General features: G+C 36.3%; 1 long non-coding RNA gene across 1 annotated transcript; it reads right to left on the reverse strand.

Moving 5' to 3' along the window:
- Positions 1-5,312: 5,312 nt before the first annotated feature.
- Positions 5,313-6,111, reverse strand: LOC145580874 (uncharacterized). The gene is made up of 3 exons (XR_014099597.1): positions 6,009-6,111; positions 5,491-5,657; positions 5,313-5,365 (listed from the first exon to the last, which is right to left on the reverse strand). It is a non-coding gene; the product is annotated as an uncharacterized LOC145580874 (long non-coding RNA).
- Positions 6,112-7,088: the final 977 nt, after the last annotated feature.

Genomic DNA, 7,088 nt, shown 5'->3' on the forward strand with positions numbered 1-7,088 from the left:
TTGATGCCTCTTGAAGTGTCGCTCTTTACGAATGTACCAATGGAGTTTCCAATTTTTTTTAGCATAGCATGATTGTTTAATTTTGCTGGCAGTTCGTGCAATTCGACCCAAATTGCTGTTTTATTCAGGGGCGCCTGAGACGAATTGAAGCCTGGCTTCCATTTTTCAACCGAGATAAATGTACCGTTTAGAAGCCACGGTCCAGCTTTGAGGATTCGATCAAGGTCCTCAATGAGGCTAAATTTGGTGATGAAGAATCCCTTTCCAATAGGGAAGGAGGATGCTTTTGCTTTTGGTTTCCACAATTTGATGATATTATCGGTAAAGAATTCAGATGAGAATGATTTCCCACAAGGTTTGGATATGATTGAGGTTGACCAATCGTCACAAAGGGCTTCATATTCACTGGTTTCAATAGGGATGAACACTTCTTTTGAAGCATCAAAGGAATCGGGGGGGGTAGTGGATGCAAGGGACGGGGAGATTGGAGATTGAGATCTGGATTTCACAGCATCTAGAAAAGATAGGGATGATGAAGGTTGAAGGGTAGGAGGAGGGAGGTGTTCTGGTGGTTGCTGCACAGGAGACCGAGGGGGATTGGTGGAGGAAGAAGGTGTTGGAGGTTGTTGTTTGGAGGGGGGTGGGGACTCTCTCTCTCTAGCTTTCTCTCTCGTACCTTTTTTTTTACTAGCAATATGAAGTGGTAGTTGTTCTTTAGCCTACTTGTATTATTTCCTCGCCTAAAGTACTTTTTTTTAAAAAAAAGTTGGATAAAATATTTTAAAAAAACATTTTTTTTTATTTTTTTTATTTTGTCATTTAAACCTTCCAATAAAATAAGAGCCACTAGTTAACATAACTAGCCAACTTAATACGAGAATCACATTGGTGGATTTTGAAAATTAAGCTAGCACACGCGATGCACGCGCAATAGTTAGTCATATTTAGGGAGCTCTTTGGGTTTAACTATATGTCACAATTTTAGCTGTTGGCATCATTAATTAGAAACAAATATTTTTATGATATAAATATTTGTATACTATTATTAAGAGTTCAATATATATCCTATACGGAGTACTATTTAAAGAGAAGTTTTTTTTTTTTGAGGTAATTTTAAGAGGAGTTTAAAACAGAGGCAATTAACTTTAACGAAGGCAAATAATAAATAATTATTTAAGTGGGTATAAATATTTCAAAAAAAAAAATTAAGTGGGTATAAATGTTCAAACATTATTCATAGGAGTTATCTAAAACTTTTTAAAGGTAAGGGTAAATAATGAGTTTGATCATATTTATTTTTTAAAATAAAACCGAGCTAAGCTTGTCTAGCCCAAAAGCCTGTTATTTTTGGCCTAAACTTGGGCATAAATTTTATTAAATAGAAAAAATTGTAAATAATTATCCCAACTTTGTTGTATTTTCTTTTAATAATCTCAACTTTAGACTATTCAGTAATATTCCTAATTTTGGGGGTTGTTTACTTTCTTTAATCCCAAACCGGTCAACAAAAGTCAATGACTTATTTTATCAGATCACATGACACGTGTCAAGTCTTAATTGGTCAAAAAAATTTTTTTAAAAAAAACAATAAACAAAAAAATCCAAAAATCACAAAACCACCAGTCAACCTCCCCTTTCCCCACCTCCCCATCCTAACCTCCACCCCAGTGCATAGCCTACCGCCCCTCTGTCGCCGGCCTGTCGGGCCTCCTCCACCCAAAATACCCTCCGCAGCGTCGTCGTTTTCCTCCCTTTTCAAAATACCCTCCCATTTCTCCACGAAACCACCAATGAAGCCCCTCCCACTGCCAAAAACCCTAAATTGAGAGGAGGGGTGGTTAGGTGTTTTTGGAAGTAGGGGGGAGGTTTCAAGGGAGATTCGTGAGTGGCCAGGGCAAAGGTGGTTGGATTTCGTGGTTGGGGCGATTGAGAGGAGAGAGAAAATGAAAAAGGGTTTTGTGGCTACTTGATTGGGGGCAATTGGCTGGCAGGAGGAGGGGAAAGGGTGGGTGACAATCTGGTGTGCGGAGGGGGAAATCAGCGCAGTTGAGGCGCCTGCGCCAACGTCAAGGGATGGAAGATTAGCTGACTGTTTTTTTAAATCTTGTTGTTTCAATGAATACTACAAGAAGGGGGAGTTGAATTGTAGTATGAGACTTTAGCTAAACTTTTGGCGGAATTAAGATTAAGTAAGCTAAAGGAACAAAAAGATTAACTAAATGAACTAAAGAATGCAAGAGAGATTTTTACGTGGAAAACTCCTTGGCCCTAACAAGGAGAAAAACCACGACCACTTGGGATTTTGGGAAAAGAATCTTCACTAGAATAGGGCAAATGGTCCTATTACAAACTAAAGACTCAAACTCAAGTTCCTTCTACGAACTTGAAACCCCGTGGAACAAGTCACCCAACTTGTTACTCTTCTCTTCTCTTTCTCTCTTCTCACTTCTCTATTCTCTCTTCTCTTTCTCACTTCTCTTTCTCATACATAGAAGCTCACTCAAACTTGCCAATTCCCCAAATTACAACTCGAAAGATAAACAAACTCTAGTATAAGAACATTAAGAACACTCTAATTAACTTGTGTGGAATTGGACTCTTAACTCGATTTAAAGCTTGAAAACTTATGTGAGCAAGGGTGAGTTTTTCCATCAGATTTCAAAGACTATTTATAGAGCAATAAACATATTGGAAAAACCTCTTTGTGCAGCAAATCCATGTGCAAAACCATGACTTGATGAAGAACATGGGGAGTAGGCCGCAAGTTTTGGGAAACATGGAGATTTTATTTTCAGAAGATATTTTGTAAAATCAGAAATAAAAATAAAATCCTCTTTTTGTTTGAAAAGATAATCGTTAGAGAATAACAACTTTCCTAAAAATTAGCTAGCATAATATTATCTTTTTAGACCAATTTCACACAGCTTTTTCGAGTGCAATTTAATATCTTATACTTACATAAATCCTAAAATATATAAATATATTTAGTCTTCATGTTCTCTGATGAAGCTTCTACTCCGAGGCTTCTTGTTCCTTGGAAGGAACTTCTCTTCTCTGATGAAGCTTCTTCTCTGAATCTTCTGTTCCCTGAGGGGAACCTTCTCTTCTCAAGTCTTCATTTCTGAAGCACCAGTTCCTGCAAGGAACTCTTTTTTTATGGATAGCTCTGCTTCTGGCCTTCTTGTTCCTCATGGTATTTTTACTAGACACTTAATTCTCCTGGTCTTTGCAACTGAACACACACTTAAACAATCAAGCACTTATTAGTTTGTAAGTAAGTGAGGTTTTGTCATCATCAAAATCATTAAGTCCAACAAATCTTTTGTTTGATTTTTATTTAATTTTTTTATTAGTTTAACCAATTAACTTGTGACATAAAAAAATTAACTCATTCAACCGGTCATCGGTAATTGGGATTGAAGAAAATAAACAACCCTAAAATTTATTTTAAAAAATACAGCAAAGTTGGGATTATTATTTACAATTTTAAATATTCCATGCTTAAATTAATCTGTCTCAAATTACTTGCATTATAATTATTTACTCATAATCTAACGTAAATAAAGGAAATAAATGAGTGTGGAGCCTAGATTTAAAAAAAAAACAAATTTGGGGCAAGTAATTTGAGACGAAGAGTAGTAATTTATACGGAGCAACCCTTTGTTGTACTTAAAATTAACACACAAATTTTTGTATGTGGCTGGCCACACGGTGTGGCCAGCCACAATTTTTATTTTTATTTTTTTTAAAAAAAATACCACAACTCTTCTCTCTCCTTTTTTCTTAACTTCTTCTCCAAGCCAAATCACACATCACTAACAACCATATCTCTACTCCACACATTTTCACCATATCTCTACTCTACCCATTTTCTCTCTCCTCTTTGCTAAATTGCTATAATTAAAGCCCGAAATTGTAGAAATTGGGTGTCAAATTGTTGTGAAAAATTGTGATTAATTATCCTTAAGATCATGAACAACATTTGAAGTAGTGAAATCGATGAGAACCAAAGAAATTTGAGCTCCTTTTCTTCGTGGAATCTCAAATCGAACATTCTACGTCAAAAATTGTAGGGTGTTACTAGTTTGGTCAGGGGTTACTTGTAGGGTGTTACTGGTTTGGTCAGGGGTTACATGTAGGGTGTTACTGGTTTGGTCAAGGGTTACTTGTAGGGTGTTACTGATTTTGGTCAGGGGTTACTTGTTGGGTGTTACTGGTTTTGGTCAGGGGTTAGGTTATTGGTTTGGTCAGGGGTTACTTGTAGGGTGTTACTGGTTTTGGTTGGGGGTTACTTGTAGGGTGTTACTGGTTTTGGTCGGGGGTTATTTGTAGGGTGTTACTGATTTGGTATGGGGCCTACAAGCAACCCCCCCTTTTTTTTTTTTTTTGAAACCAACCTACAAGCAACCCTTGAATAAGTAACAAGTGACCATTGAATAAATAATTCATACAAGTAACCTTTGAAGTAACTCATATAAGTAACCCTTGAATTAACCCATAAAAAAAAAAGACCCTTGAAAAAAAAATATAAGTAACTCCCAAAAAAAAAAAAATATAAGTAACTCCCGAAAAAAAAAATACAAGTAACCCCTGAAAATACAAGTAACCCTTGAATAAATAATCCATACAATTAACCCCTAAAAAAAATACAAGTAACTCCTGAAAAAAAAAAATACAAGTAACCCCTAAAAAAAAAAAATACAAGTAACTCCTGAAAAAAAAATACAAGTAACTCCTGAAAAAAAAAATACAAGTAACATCTGAAAAAAAAAATTACAAGTAACTCTTGAAAAAAAAATACAAGTAACCCTGACAAAACCAGTAACCCCGTTATGCACATAAACAGTAATCCCGTTATGCGCGCGTCAGAATTCGTTATTTTTATTGACTTGGCAGCGGTGTGGCCTGCTGCACCAAAAAAGCCTCGCACCTTGGGCTCTTAAATGGGAATTGATTGTCAAGGTCCTACTTCCTCATAGAACTCTTCGTAATTGATAGGCATACAACATAAGTGGCATAACAATTAGTCAATTAGTTATCACTTATCAGCAACACAGCTACTTCTTCATTTGAAATAACAAATAAGTAAAAATAGGAACACTTAACAAAATGATCCAAAATTACCACAATCAGCATTATTAGCATATGTTGTATTCGTAATCCCCTGTTCCATATGATATAGACAGAGTAATCTAGTCTTCGAACAAAAAAAAAAAAAAAAATATCCCAGCTAGAGGAGCTCCATCCAAGCAATTAAATTATGATCAATCTTATTGTCTGCGAGCTTCATTAGTCTGTTCTTTTCTATCTATCGCGAATGAGGGAAACAACCGTCTATATTATCCTCGACTTCTTCAATCTTGACCTGGACGAATACAAAATATCACAACACAGTTGAGAGATAAGGTATTGATATAACTATAGAGGAAACCATGCAAAGAGCTAATACACAAAGAGACTGGCTGTTTATGTATAACAATTGTGAATTACCTCAACGAGCTAGGTACTTGTAACGTGGTTTCAACATGATTTGATGCCCGATTTTTTAGCAGATAGTTCAATCCTATTTCTGGTAATGACCAATCAACCTTCACTTTTAAGTTCCTTATATTTGGAAGGAGGGATGGCTCCAGTTCACCATGGAATTCGTCGAGCACCTTCATCATTGATAAAAAATTCACAAATGTTTGAGAATACAAAATTGCTAATGTCATTAGTACAATGGTAGAAAATGTTTTGTGGACTTGTGCAGTCAAAACTAGTTAAAACAACAACAACAACAATAAATTGTTTACCATTAGTACATGCTAAGCTACTCCCGATTGCTTGTCACATTTTCTCACTTTTTTTACTAGTCTTTTATGATGTCAAAAATTAATCGATGTAGCTAAATGTAATGAAATTCAATCATAACCAATTAATTATCTTTTAGAAAATGTGACCATTTGTTTTTGACATCATAAAAGACTAGTAAAAAAAAGTATAAATATTGTCACAGAACAATGTACCTTGAGGGTGTTCAAGGACACAGTAAAAGATGTAACACACTTGAGCTCAGTAAACATGTGAAGCAGCTTTTCGGCATTGTTGGTAGATGATGACATTCTCACATTAATTTCCACCTCTTCCAACGAACAACATTTATCATCGATACACAATTCTATCGGGTGACAGCCTTGATATGTGAAGAAAGTGAGCAAGGGTGAGGAAATGATAACCGGATCAAAGGTCGAGTTCAAGATCTCGAGTTTCTTGAGCATGGGAGCTGACATCATTAAAACCGAAGGAATTTTCTTGTTGCAGCAGCAGTCTGATAAGCTTAACATTTCCAAAACAGGACATCTTGAAAATAATTTCAGAGGTATTGAAGTAGTCCTGAGTCCATTAATCCTCAACTCTTTTAACGCGATGAAACCCGTTGTAGAAAATTTTATCCTAGGAATATCTAATTGTAGTTTCTCAAGAAATTTGCTACCATATAAACATATTGGCAATTCCACATGTTTGGGACAGTACTTATCATGCTTAACTTGGATTTGAACCTCATTTGCTACTTTAACAAGGGACAAAATGGATTCTATAAATTCTACATCTAGTTCAAGATCACACCAAAACTTGAAGCTTTTGATTTTAGACCCACCACGCCGATTTAAGACCTCCCTAACAAAATTTGTGAAACATGAGATTTTCTTATTCTTGACATTGTCACGGGGAGGACCATACGCAGGGCTTGTTGGAGCATACGCAGGGATTGTTGGAGAATATGAAGGACTATATGGGCCTGTCGGAGGAAACGTCGGGATTGTTGGAGAATACGTAGGGCCTGATGGAGCATACGCAGGGTACGTTGGAGAATAAGAGGGACCTGATGGAGAGCACAGGGGACATACCGGAGGACATGAATAATCCTCGGTGTTGGCACCGTGTGGCGTTGGTGTTGCCTTTGTTGACAAATGGAGGCTAAATTTTAGGAAAGGAATTTCCATCCAAACGTTTTTCCATCGAGTTGAAAGTATGGAGGTTTGAACCACAAGCTTAGTTTCCAAGAATGATAATATTTGATGGAGAAGAAAGTCTGGTAGGTTACT

Source organism: Chenopodium album, chromosome 2, assembly GCF_948465745.1.
Source record: "Chenopodium album chromosome 2, dcCheAlbu1.1, whole genome shotgun sequence".
Classification (NCBI taxonomy): domain Eukaryota; kingdom Viridiplantae; phylum Streptophyta; class Magnoliopsida; order Caryophyllales; family Amaranthaceae; genus Chenopodium; species Chenopodium album.